This window comes from Folsomia candida, unplaced genomic scaffold (genome assembly GCF_002217175.1).
Source record: "Folsomia candida strain VU population unplaced genomic scaffold, ASM221717v1 Fcan01_Sc002, whole genome shotgun sequence".
Classification (NCBI taxonomy): Eukaryota; Metazoa; Arthropoda; class Collembola; order Entomobryomorpha; family Isotomidae; genus Folsomia; species Folsomia candida.
Window position 1 is genome coordinate 12,792,384 of NW_019091194.1, and position 13,408 is coordinate 12,805,791.

The window sequence follows — 13,408 nt, forward strand, 5'->3', positions numbered from 1 at the left end:
CTACCAACAAACTAGGCATTTATTCAGGGATTGCATAAATCAATTTTTGCATGAAAATAATAATTAAAAACTGTATACCATAACTCAGTAAGTTGTCAAATAAATCCACACCAAGTAATTTGATTTTTTTTTACAACGCCTTGCACCAAAAGTCCAATAGGTATCATCATAAAACGAAATAAATATGCTAAATTGGTTGAAGCACAGTAAACCACACGAATAATTTTAATGTTTTTGTACGATTTGGTCACCACATACACGTAATAATATGTAATAAAATAAAGGACCGTAAATTCAATCAATCTACGCTTTTGTGAAGTAATTAAACAATTCATTATCTTCTTTAAACAAGAAGATGAGAGGTTGCAAGCGGAGAACGTACCAAAACCAAACAATATTCCATGCGAACTACGCACGAGAGAATTGCAGACAACCAATAGCACAAGATTAATTCCTTCGAAACTTCATTAGTTCATCCATCTATATTCAAATTTCATCCTTTGTTCTCAACCATCGCCGTCTGTCTTCCATTCTCGCTTCTTCCCATCCCATCTCACCCGGCCGACGTTATAAATATTCAAAAGATTTGATTTTAATTAATAAGAAGTGCAAACTTTGTTTTGCTGTTGCAGTAAAAAAGTAAAGCCTTTTGAATGGGACAAGTTGTCGCCCATCTTTCGCCATTTACACATGCAAAGCGTGTGGGCATAGGCGGTGCAACGCTAGAGATTTACGTCAAGCAGACTAATCCTCTCAAGATTGAAACAAATAGCAAACAAACTTGATTCCCACTTTGGAGAAGACATTAATCATTAATTGTGCCAGCGCAGCAAGGACGCCTACTCCCATTCTAAATTCATGAAATTCTTTACCGAGCAAAGAATTGATGGCGCTTCTTGTTTGTGCTGTGCAAAATTGATGTGCATGTGGTGGTTCTCCTCTCTCGTGCTTCTGGGTGAATGAAGGATGGTCTGGAAGGAAGACGGTCCGGGTATTTTGCAAGTCCGGTAGTTCCTTCTGTGTGATGAAATGTTCCATACATGCATAGTCCTAAATAAGGTTTAGTACTTTTGTTAGTCTGAAAAAGTCGAAAAGTTTGCCAAGAGTGGAGTAAAATCGGAAAGGGAGAGCAAATTGAGAAACAAAGCTAATTATTCATTCAACATTCTTACTTTTGTTTACGACTTTGGATGCTCAATTACTACCCACTTGCCTGCCTGGTCCAGGATGGACTTTTCTTTCCTAAGAAAGACGAACGTGCAGAATGCAATAAAAGTTTTCGAGAGACTAGACGACATCACCACAAACAAACCAAGTCAATCTTTCTGCCATGCCTGGAAATTGGAACAAATTCCATTCGTGCTAGAGAAATGGGACGCATTGTTTACAAGTTCTTTGAGAATTAATTAACACATGTCCAGATTCTATTTAAGATCATGTGTATTTGTCACCAAGTATTTTATCAAAGTCGCGTACTGAAGTTTTCTGAAACAATTTTTTTAAATCCGAAGTAAATTTGTGTAACGTGCGTAGTCTACCGATTTAAATATTATAATGTGGGGTTTTCAAAAATAAAACAGGAAATTTTGTTATGAAATATGATTTGGCATGGACAAAGGTTTTTAACAGGACATCTGCTGTCTCGTCAATTGAATACAAAATATTGTACAATGCATCATGTCGCACATATAATTTTTTAAATTGTATGAACAATTTACGTATACACCCACGAATTCATTCTTGACTTCGTCCATTTTTAAACAATATTCATACAATTCGAACAAAGTTTAATATGTGCATTAATGCGTAATCATCATTAAACTGCAGACATGCAATGACCTAACGGCATTTACTCTATTATTACGGATAGACATCTCACCAATAATGTGCAGGTTGCGACTCTTGAAATTGCGTGTAGGAGTGGCGTAATACCAAAATAATAATCCATTTCCACCAATTTCGTTTCCCTTTTGGGCGGAGTTCATTTTAAAGTCAATGTGCCTCTTCATGACACTGCTACATAACCAAGCAGGCGACTCATGGATCAGACATTGTATATACGATGATCAATTTAGTGTATTTTATCATGAAACTAAAACGACAATAAATGACAAACTCTATTATTTGATTTCATGCATGACATTTTCAGTATCAATTCAATTTAAAAAGTTGGCATTCTACATATGCAACCCATTTTTTTCGTTCATGGCACAATTGCAATTGAATAAGGACCCCATCATCATCACAATATCAACATCACTCTGATTTCATTTTCCGATGCCGACTGTGAATATCAGGCAATTTCCTTTAACAAATAGCACGTACAATTACTCGACTGTGTTGCTCGACAGACTCGCACCTGAAATCGTCCAACACAACATCCTCCTCTCCAAGGAATCAGAGCATACAAGAGCAGGGAGGGAGAGAGACAACACAATTTCATTGTCGCAAGGGTTCGACACTCGCAAGCGAAACAACATCAATGGGCGATGACAAAGTGCAAAATTTGCTGCAAACTAAGAGACGTGTGATCACAACGGAAATTCATCTTTCTTCAGAAAACAGGGATGTAGAAATGCATGGTTTTTTAATGCATGAACCACCATTTTATACGCTTCACCAACTAAACTAAACTCAATTCTTGTCGCCCTGCAGAAATTCATCCAAGACGCAAAAAATTTTAGCAAGTCAAAATAACGAGTCTCCATATTTCGCATGTATTTACTACTCTGCTCCTCAGTTGAAGAAATGTAATTAAATTAATCGAGAACGAGTCACTCCGTTGTGGTTGTGTCTTGTTGTGCCAAAGGAAAATGACAGCAATGCAAATTTTATTTTACATGTGCATGTAAATACATATAGAGAAAATGTTCCTTCGGGCACAACAAATTCAAGTTTTTGAAAGTTCCATGTATTGTGATTTTGGCTCAATTATCACAATTTCTGATAAAAGACATACATATGCAGTTCTTGGTAAGGATGAGTTATTCACGTGTAGTTTTATATGCTTCCATATAACTAAATAATAAAAATATATAAACTTGTGATTAATACTTGTGGGATTTCTGGAAATAATTTCCCTATCGATTTACCGTCATACATATTTGTGTTCACACACTACAATTAACGTCGTAGTATCATAGATAACTCCCATAAGATTTTAGCAGACAATTAACTGGAAAGGTATTTATTCAGAGGTAGAGGTGAGCCCAAGGGTGGGAAAATTGTGTCATTAGTGCAGTAAAGTGGTTGCGATTTGCTGAGATAGCGCAAAATTCATAGCCTTTCATTTCCTTAAGAGACTTATTATTGTGAACCATTATCAAGTCATAGCTAAATTCTTGTTCTGTAGTTCTCCATAGATTAATAAAGTTTTACGTCAAAATAATTTCCGTAATTAGAGGAATAGAAAAAGAAATAATGAGATACAGGTCTCAGTGCGCAATAATTTCACTAACCTTGAGGCAAACATGGACAGACGGACAAGTCAAGAGAACGTGTGCATATGAGCAATTAATTGGTTCATGGAGCACTAATGAAATAAAATCATAAGTGCTTCGCTTCCTGTGCTAAATAAATGATATTCTCATCTTCTCATTCAATTTTGAATACTCTCCGGCTTAAATATTAGACAGCTAATTTTTTAGCTGGGTCATTTCACAGTGTCAGAGTTCATTTTCATTTTGTTAGAGACCTCGTTATTGCGCATAAAAAATATGAAGTTATAAATGTTTGTTAAAATATGAAAAGGAAAGGATGAAAGTCGCAATCATCAAATGAACGGAATGACCACAGGCAGCTTACGTAGCTATCAGCAGCACGACTGGTATGGCATAATTCACAATTTTTAAATTAATGTATCAAATTCTTGTCCTCCCTCGAGTAGGAAACTGCAGACAACTGTAGCACGATCAGAGCTGGAGGGTATGATATGAAATCGATCCAAAACCAGCACAACCGATGGGTTTAAATATGTAAGATTTTGCAATTACTTCTCAATCAATCATGCTAAAATGATGGTAGGAAAGTGAAAGGGATTTTGTTGCATATTCAGAGGGTGGATCTGACGCTGTAATAAGTGACGTCGGTCAGTTCGTTAACGGAAATAATTTTTTATTTCAAATGCCAATTGCAAAATCCAATTGCCGATTAGTGGATGAATTGAGAAATAAATTGTTATCTGTAAATAGCTCATGGCAATGCTCGATTGACTCATATCCTAATGGCCAGTCAGTCTTGGTTCAACTTGTTTCTGAGCATAATTGATCAGTATTTTAGACCAGTTATCACAATGACCAGCAAAACTTGTAGTAATTGATAATCTAAAAGCTGCATGACTTTCAAACTCGCAATTTGCAAACTGTAATACATAATTGATAAACATCCCAAATGATTTAGGAGGAGTTGCTCTTTCATTTCAACCACTTATTAGAGCAACGTGAATACCAATGTATGCACACATACGTACATGCATAAATATGCACATGGGTGTGGGGAAGGATATCAATTTATTGCATCATGAGAACGATTTGCGAATTTCAATTAGCTCCGGTGACAGTCACGGGAGTTAAATGGGAGGCACGTAATCACCAGATGGACAGAATGGAAACGAAATCGAAATCAATTCCGTTAATGGATGCAATTGGATTAGAATTGACCTGCATTTACATGATGGATGGATTGAACCCAATAAATATATGTAACTATGCATAACCCACTTGCCACCACAATCCCACACCACGTAATAGCACATTAAAAAATAATGAGTAATGAAGCGAATCACTAATTGATTTGGTCTGCTCACAATTTCTAAAATATATGACAATCGTAAATTATACTGCATAATAAACACCTCTTCTCTCTATAAATTTCACAAGTTTTTCATCGTGGTAACATTAAGAATTTGTAGCATGATCATGCACTTGAAACAGATTAACCTCGTCTTATCTAGATTAACAATTTTATTGCCGTTGAAAAACTTGATGAAACGATTCTTGCAGTTGGACTCTGTCAGAGACGGGAAAGATGCGTTGCCAAGATTTGCACTACCACCTTATTGCTGGCTTTAAAAGCTAGTTGTTGAGTTTAGTTGCCCGTGATTATGTTTTACTTTTTTTGCTCACATGGCACATGATATCTTGATGCGATTTTTCCTGCACGTATTTCAAATAAGTGTGATGATTCATTGCCCAAAGCATGTATTTAGTATCACTCACTTCATTGCTTGTCTTGTCATGAATTCGGTCGGCCAGGTATAGTAAACGAAACGCAAGTTCATTCCACTTGATCGCCACGGACCGCGACGTTATCATTCTACGACATAGCCGGAAAAATGAGATGATGACGAATGATAATATTTATGCCACAACAAGAACAACTCTGTAGCAATATATACCCTCTTTATAGTGTATGGATGCTCTATATACTTTACAGATCTCAAAACTTCGTGAATCTGGCTGGTCCTATCTTTAATCAAGAATTCTCACCACCATTATCATCATCAATGAAACACAAAAATTCACCAGACCATTATGCTCACAAATACTGGTAAACTAGTGAGTCTGCAATAATTGTCTCACCTCTGTATCGTCCATGTCTACTTGTAATGTTGTAAATAGAGATAATGGAGCAGCATAAAGTTAAACATGAATTTTGCGATGTAGAAAGCAGAATTTATGACAGAAAAACTGCAAGGAATTTAGGTATCCGAGGTTGTTCATCTCTTCCGACAACTGAAACTCGATACCTTGCATGCACCTACATAAATACTCCGCCATGAGATTTGATATATGTACATTTGCAGATTATTGTAGTCGACAAATTGTCTGCAGATATCTCAAGTTTTAATTAGTGACAATTATAATTAGCGAGACACGTAGCTTTTTTCACGTCAGCGGCAGTTTCCTTGGACGGAATATGAGCTACATTCATTCGTATTCCTAATTTTTTGTCAGTAGATCCAATCCGTGGAAGGAAATGATGTCAGTTTAACCCGTGTTCCTTACCTGCAATAATAAAAAAAAATTGTTAAAATTCATGAAATTAAATTAATTTAATTATTTGTGTCAGTAATACGAATTGAGGCAAAATGAGAAAAGTTAGCTGAACTTGGGTATCATTGGGTAAAGGAAATTATTTAAGGTGACACATTTTGTATTCCTTGTTATGCATTTTGTACAACATTACGAATAATTTTTCTAGTTAATGGCCTAGAAATGCTCCAAACTGCGAATTCTAGAGCTCTGTACATCATTCAGCCTTATTGTTGATTTTTCAAGGAATAATAGAATTGTAAACTGCTATATAGAACATAGCCAGATAAATTTTTTGATGCTTGAAGCGTAAATATATTCTAGTCAATTAGGTTCTGCCGATTAATCTATTTGAGAATTTGAGTTTTAATTTCGAATAAAATCTCTAGCTGGAACAGAATTATTAATAAATATGCTATCACATGTATCATTATTACTACCACATCATTATAACTTCCTCCACAACTATAAGTAATAAATGCATTTCCAAGTCAAAATAAAATTAGGAACACAAAAGATGTGCTGACAATGCATTGTGTAATTACATGTCATAAATCATTCATTCATTTTCAAGTTTTATAACCTGAATGATTCACTCACATTCCAAAAATAATATAATTAATGATCATGCAAGTCAACTCTGGTGACACAATATTTCCGTTCTATTACACTGCTTAAAAAAGTTAATCTACGTTGCGTATTATTTTACAAGATTGTGGAGGATGCAATTTGATTTAACTGTCCTCATCAGCTTCACCAATCCATAAAATTGCTATTTTCTACTGGCACTTTAACAAACCTCGAATTTTCAAATCATCACCTCATTTGAGTAAAATCTAAGTATTTTGTGGTAGATTTATCAGCTCTTCTTGATGCATCGTGTATGGTTAATAACTCGTAAACTCAAATTCGGCTTGGCCTGTCCTGCAGTGATTTATCACGTCATTCACCACTCACCAGCAGCAGTAGCAGTAATGATAATGACTATTAAAGACCTAAACCACAATCACATCAAACATCTTCCTCGTGCTTCAACAATGAACCAGGAGGCACACCACATCAAAACAGTACAACACACAACAATAAGCGGATGACGAAAAATAAATCCTATTTCTTCCGTAAAATCTTGTTTATCACCGTTCTCACACCACACCAGCGTCGTTGAACGTTAAGCTAGCTTCACCTGATTTTTTCTTACTCTCGTTCTACTCTGGTTTTACTACTGAGAAGCTGATCTTAACGTGGACTCTGAAAACGGGTCATTTTTTTAACCGAATTTCTGCAAAAGCCATAATAACTGTAGAGCCTCGGAACATGTATGTAAAACATTAGGACTTACACAAGTTTCGTTGCTCATTCACTCATGCTGTTTGTATTTGAGAAAAACTGAAAATCACGGTTGCTTACAGACTCATTTATGTAGCTTCCACTAATAAATAATGTGCAGCATAGTTTCTCAAATTCAACAAATCAAGTAAACTCGACTGGGTTGAACCGAAACACCAGAATTATCATTACACGAATGCATTTGGTTGCAGTCCACTTTTTCCCAACACGGTTTTACCAAATCTGCGACTGACCGAAAGAGAGAGAGAGAAAAAGCAACACGAATTGTGTTTGTCATGTTTGAGGATGAAATAAAGATTATTTTTATTTAATTCTTTAGCACAGTAGTGGATTTGCAGAAGCCATGTAAAAAAACGTAATGGTTGCACTTGCTGCGTGGTTTTGTTGTGATGATAAACGATCAACGACGGTCTGCTCCACAGGATGAGTTGGGTGACCATGAACGACACAAATAATTCTATTGTTAAGAATCATCACAGCTTCCTTCCAGGTGCCAACAATGTTTGCAAAGTAATTGGCATAAGCATGTATCTATATGTGCATACTTGTGACCGAATACTTTGCTCATCGTGCTCACCCAGTGCAATTACCAAACAGCAAGTAAGAAATAATTTACAGTTGTGTGCTGCACCGGACTGAATCGCGTCTTCATTTATTTCCTTTAAAAATTAGCACCTTGTTACTTATTACTGTCCATTGTCATCCCATAATTTTTCATTCATCTTCTCGCTTCTACACTAACCACCCAACCCAGAAACCTTATTTTTTGCCATTATATTCCTCCTAGAAGAAAACTCTTTCGGTTATTGCATCTGACAAGCGAATGCAATGCAGGCGACAACAAGAAATATTAAAGTGATCTTCAGCAGTGGAGGAGCCAGTAGAGGACAAACGAATACCATATAATCAACAACGACACAGTCTTCTTCCTTGAGAAAGTTTTGCTTTTGTTAAGTTTTTTGTCAATCAAGGCGAATGTCGAACATAGAAATGGAGCCAAATCAAAAACAGAACTGCCCAGAAGTCAACACCGTTTTCGCTTTTCCGAGTGGGAAAAGAACTATTGAGAATTGATGATATTTAATAAAACGACCACTATCGTACTTCTGCTCCCTCTCTTTCTTCTGGAAACGAATGTATCTAATTCATCTTGGGATGTGAGAGAGTAAAAAAAGGCCTCCAGTTTTCATGTGCTTTGCGATGCCTGACGAGGAGGAAGACCAGAAGCCATTTTCGGACAAAAACATATGTCTCAAAAGCAGTCTCATTTATAAAATATGTTTCAGTGCTTGACCGACAAACAGTTTTGTGTCAACCTGCCACGCTGATAAATGAACTGGTTTCAAAGAGTACCAGCATTTTTAGACTCACACAAAAAATAATTTACATGTCCATGCAATGTTCCATTTTATGTAAGTGAGTCTTTGTCTTAGGTGAATGTGTGTAACTGCATGTATGGGATTCATACGAATGGGATTCATTTCAGCTGGATTTTTCGAGTGTAGCATACAATATTCAGATATAAATAAAGGATTAACCTTGATACCATCTCAGTCTTCGAGTCAGTTTTGAGATTTCAATTCAAACCAACAACCAGCATAAAAAATGTCTGAAAATAATGAGAGCTTCCTTGTAACAGATATCAAAGAAATTAATTAGAGGGGCAGAAAATTTGAAATATTTCAGAAATGCTGTTTTTCACAGGAAGGAACACTAATGAGGTGCATACATCGACCCAGCCCTATAGCATATTCCCTCAATCGTCTTAATGCTGATCCACCGCCCAAATCCAATAAAAGTTGTGATTGATTTGACAAGGCCTCGAGCCTCAAGTAAATAAAGCTGAGCTGCACCCTTGAAAAAACCATGTCTTCAACCTGGAAAACTGGATTAAGTACTCCATCCAGTCGTCCCCGACAGAGATCTCTTAATCTCCGGCCACATCACAAAAAAGATGTATTCTCATGACCTCTCCGTTTTATTCCCTAAATAAATTGAGACGTACATTGTGGAATCAAGCAACTTTACACTGCACAGATTAAATTAAAAATCATAAAACTTCACAATAAAAATCGCATAAGCATTCATACATGCATACATATACCACTGATCAATTTAGTCGAATTGGTTTCCGAGAAGCTTTTTTTTACTCTACTTTACATTCAATTTTGTCTGTTCTGTGTCTCTTATTTCTGATCAATTATTTAGAAAATAATTCGATTTGGATGTCTCTCAGCTTTGGAATAAAAATCTTCCCAGTGCTATTAAAGCTAAAACCCGACAAAAGTACGTAGCTATATGTTTACAAACACACAAATTCCTATTCGAAATATGCAAATGCATATCAATGCATAATGTTATGCATTGATTTGTATTCTCCGTCGACTCCAAGAGGCAGATCAGACAGACTTTATATCACTAAATAAGGCTTAGCACAAGATGTTCTCAAGTACGGATGAGCTAATGGACGGACAGAAAAGAATTCTCATCAATCCAAGAGCTGGTGCTCAATTTAAGTCCAGGATTCAAAATCAAAGTCAACTAAGCTAAGAGAAAGTCACTGAGTGTTTACTTAAGTGAAGTGAATCGCTGTAATAGAATTGATTCACTTTTAACTTTTTTGCCTCCCTGTATCTTGAATTCATCACAAGTACATGTTTATAAATATGTCAATTTAGTTTCTTCAAAGAGTGCGGCCCCTTTATTCTGAAGAGATATGCTCATTTTTCAAATGCAGATGAGAACCTTCATAAACAAAAGCAAAATGTAGCTGCATCAAAGTTTAGAAGGATGCACTTTCAAAGAAAGCTTCAAGCTGCAACATGCATTCGAAATACAAATTTTAAAAATGACTAAAGCAAAGCCAGGAAATATTTATGCGTTATTATATTACTAGCGTATAGCCCGGCCAAGGCCGGGTTCTAGAGTTCCAGTGGGGGGTGTGCCCAAAGCGAAAAATCCGTCATGCTATACTTTAAATAATTCCCAGTGGAGACTTCGTCGTACTACATACATACATCAGAGTGAGGGTTTGCCCCAGTCATACTGCATTTTAATTAACCTGGTCACAGTACAATTTGATTTCCCCCTGTGGGAGTAGTTGAATAGCTAATTACTTAAATTCCCGTCGTGTGGGAGTAACTGCATAGCTAACTATTTATATTCCCGCGCTTCACGCTCCCGTTCAGTTCCATAAACCCCAACTTCTATAATTAACGTCAAACTATTGACGGATTCGGATTCAGCGTCAAAAATACATTCGAATTGATATGCGACATCACGGATAAGCCATATTTGGCTGCCACGGTCACGGGAAGGTCACGGGGGCCTCGGAGGTCAAAACCATTAATGGCGTTGGATTCAGCGTCAAAAATACATTCGAATTGATATGCGACATCACGAATAAGCCATATTTGGCTGCCACGGTCACGGGAAGGTCACGGGGGCCTCGGAGGTCAAAACCATTAATGGCGTTGGATTCAGCGTCAAAAATACATTCGAATTGATATGCGACTCGCTGTGGGTGGAGTTTCTCAAACTAAAATAATTAATTAATAGTGTTTATCAAGATTACTTATCATGATAACCACTATTGATGAGTGATGTATGTATGCATACTGCTCACTCACTCAATTTACTTGCACACTGCAAATATACAAAGACATTTAATTTGAGATTGATGGCAAGCGTACGTGAAAGTCACGTGCAGGCGAAGTGAGACTCATGCAGAAAATTCATGCATGCGGTTGCTCCGCGTCCTTCTTTGTCTTCTCTACGGGGCAACTTGCATCGCATCACTCCTCGGTCAGTCAGACAGGCAGCGACTTAACACTAACGCTTTATGGAAGTAGATTGTGAATGTAATACTGCATTTTAACGCATTGTCATAAACGATTTCAGAATGTTTTTGTACTTTGTGTCCCAAATATTATAAAGTTAATATTCAATAGTGTTTAATACACGACTACACATTTGCATATTACTTTGCTAACTCTGCTGATACGGTAAGATCCCCATTTCGGGATTTAACTTACGGATATTACGAACAATGCAGCATGATTGCCAGATCTATGGTTCGCTGAAGATGGAGAATACGTATCCAAGTTGAAAGTATTTAGTACAGTGGAGCTAAAGGTGCTTTCAAGCCGAGATGAAACTAAAAGCTTCTTTGGATAATCTTGGCTGATATATTCTTAATGGGATTCTAAAACTCTGAAATAACAATAATAAAAGGAATAGAAGGCGAACCAGCAGACGCCCTTTCTGGGTGGATGTCTTTTGTCTGTCTACTCAATCTCCTGCTCTATTTTGTTTTATGCCTCAGTCTCCAATGAAATGACTGATGATCTTTGCATACAGAAAAATGACCCCAACGCAACGAGTCTTTAATTTCGACTTTTAAAGTTGGAAGAATAGATTCGTCAGCTCTGAAAACAATAATACGAGTAAGCGAACTAAAAATATGCGACGGACCTGGCGATAGAGCCACGCACACTTTTATTTTCTACACATTTTACTCCCTCAATCTCTCCTATTGTAGGAAGTGGCACGAAGGAAAATGGCAATATTTTCCTGGCTCTAAACTTTGTACTCTGTATTATTATCAACGATCATGGTATCCTATAGAGATAAACAGTTCCAATGTTAGTTATTCAGTATAGGACGGGGCTGGAATGATGTGATTGGCTGGTTCGCAGTTCAAATTTCTCCATGTATTTTTGATGCCGCATAAATGAAGCCGTAGCACTCGCTGCGCACCATCCGTCTCACTTTACCCTTTACCATCTCTTCTCATCACACTTTATAAGATAAATTGACCGGTGGAGACACGGATCTGGTGGAGGAAGGGGCAATAGGTCACAATATTGAGTAACAATTGGCACAAATATTATATCTGCAATTCACAAAAATAAATTTAGTGGAACTTAATTTCCAACAATAAGCGTGTTTTCACCATACATGAATGTACATATATGTGTATTCACCGTTCATTATATGAGAAACTATTTTTGAATCTTGTAAAACTTTAACGAAGTTTCCGACAATTTCACACTGTTACCAGGTCACGAACAACAACTAATGGTAATTGATGAGTGTATACTTCAATAAAATATAGTGCATTACGAAATACAAGTTCCTTGGTCCTTATTGTTGCAGAATCCAGTTAAAGTTGTTATTTACCAGGTTGGCCGGCGATGACACAGATTTCTGGTGGGGGCACGGCAGAGAGGTCGCAAAATTAATGGATGAAAAATTGTCCTTAGCAGTTACCTGAACAAATAAATCGCAATAAATTAACATCCAAATCACTCGTAAAAATGAACGTGTCACCACCATATTTGTGTCCCCACCGTTCATTGTTGAAAGAAAATAGTAATTCTTTTACTACTTACCGAGAGTTGAAGCTTAGAGCTTAACTTGTGGTGAGTTGAACCGATTTATGTAATTGAGTGGATGTCAGAAAATTAATTTGTAGGATATTAAATAATCTTTTAATTACTCAGCTTTTCCGAGTTTGGCAGCAATAATGATGGTAAAGGAGACACCTGATTTTGGTGCCAAGAAAGGAGTGAGATTTCCAAGTAATGGGAAATTGAGATTGGGAAAAATTGAGTTGTGCCACGGCCCTGTTTTTATGGGCGGATGCCCATAAAAACCGTCAGCCAATCACAGCATTTGGAACCCCATTTCCCTATACTGAAACAATAACCATATCTTCATCCTTCTTTAAGTGATCTGTATTAGCTGTATTATTATTATTGTTAAACGGTGAAACCCCTTTATCGATAGGCTCTGTCTGTCCGTCCGTCCGTCAGTTTTTACTTTCGAACAGATTATTTTTTTAAGTTTTGTCTTTTTAATAACGACAAGGACAGTAGGTCATGTAGGGTGTCAAATTGATAGCATTTTTCAAGGTCCATCCTACTGGATAGGTCATTTTGACCTACGACGACTCTGTGACCCTGTCGACGAGGTCAGAACGTTCAAAATTTTAATATTCTGTCTAACATGTCAAACTTTTGGGAAAA

At 36.8% G+C, this 13,408-nt stretch overlaps 1 protein-coding gene and 2 long non-coding RNA genes across 10 annotated transcripts in view; 1 reads left to right on the forward strand and 2 right to left on the reverse strand.

Annotated features, from left to right (window-relative positions):
• The window catches only part of LOC110842920 (kin of IRRE-like protein 3), a 113,312-nt gene that overhangs the window by 73,262 nt on the left and 26,642 nt on the right, over nucleotides 1-13,408 (reverse strand). The gene's annotated exons all lie outside the window — the stretch shown is intronic.
• On the forward strand, nucleotides 3,727-5,542 carry LOC118434217. 2 transcript variants are annotated; one of them, XR_004833836.1, is made up of 3 exons: nucleotides 3,727-3,826; nucleotides 3,887-3,974; nucleotides 5,434-5,542. It is a non-coding gene; the product is annotated as an uncharacterized LOC118434217 (long non-coding RNA). The 2 variants fall into 2 exon arrangements; XR_004833835.1 differs by lacking the exon at nucleotides 5,434-5,542 and adding an exon at nucleotides 4,055-4,157.
• LOC118434216 lies at nucleotides 11,660-13,177 on the reverse strand. The gene is made up of 3 exons (XR_004833834.1): nucleotides 12,773-13,177; nucleotides 12,365-12,650; nucleotides 11,660-12,273 (listed from the first exon to the last, which is right to left on the reverse strand). It is a non-coding gene; the product is annotated as an uncharacterized LOC118434216 (long non-coding RNA).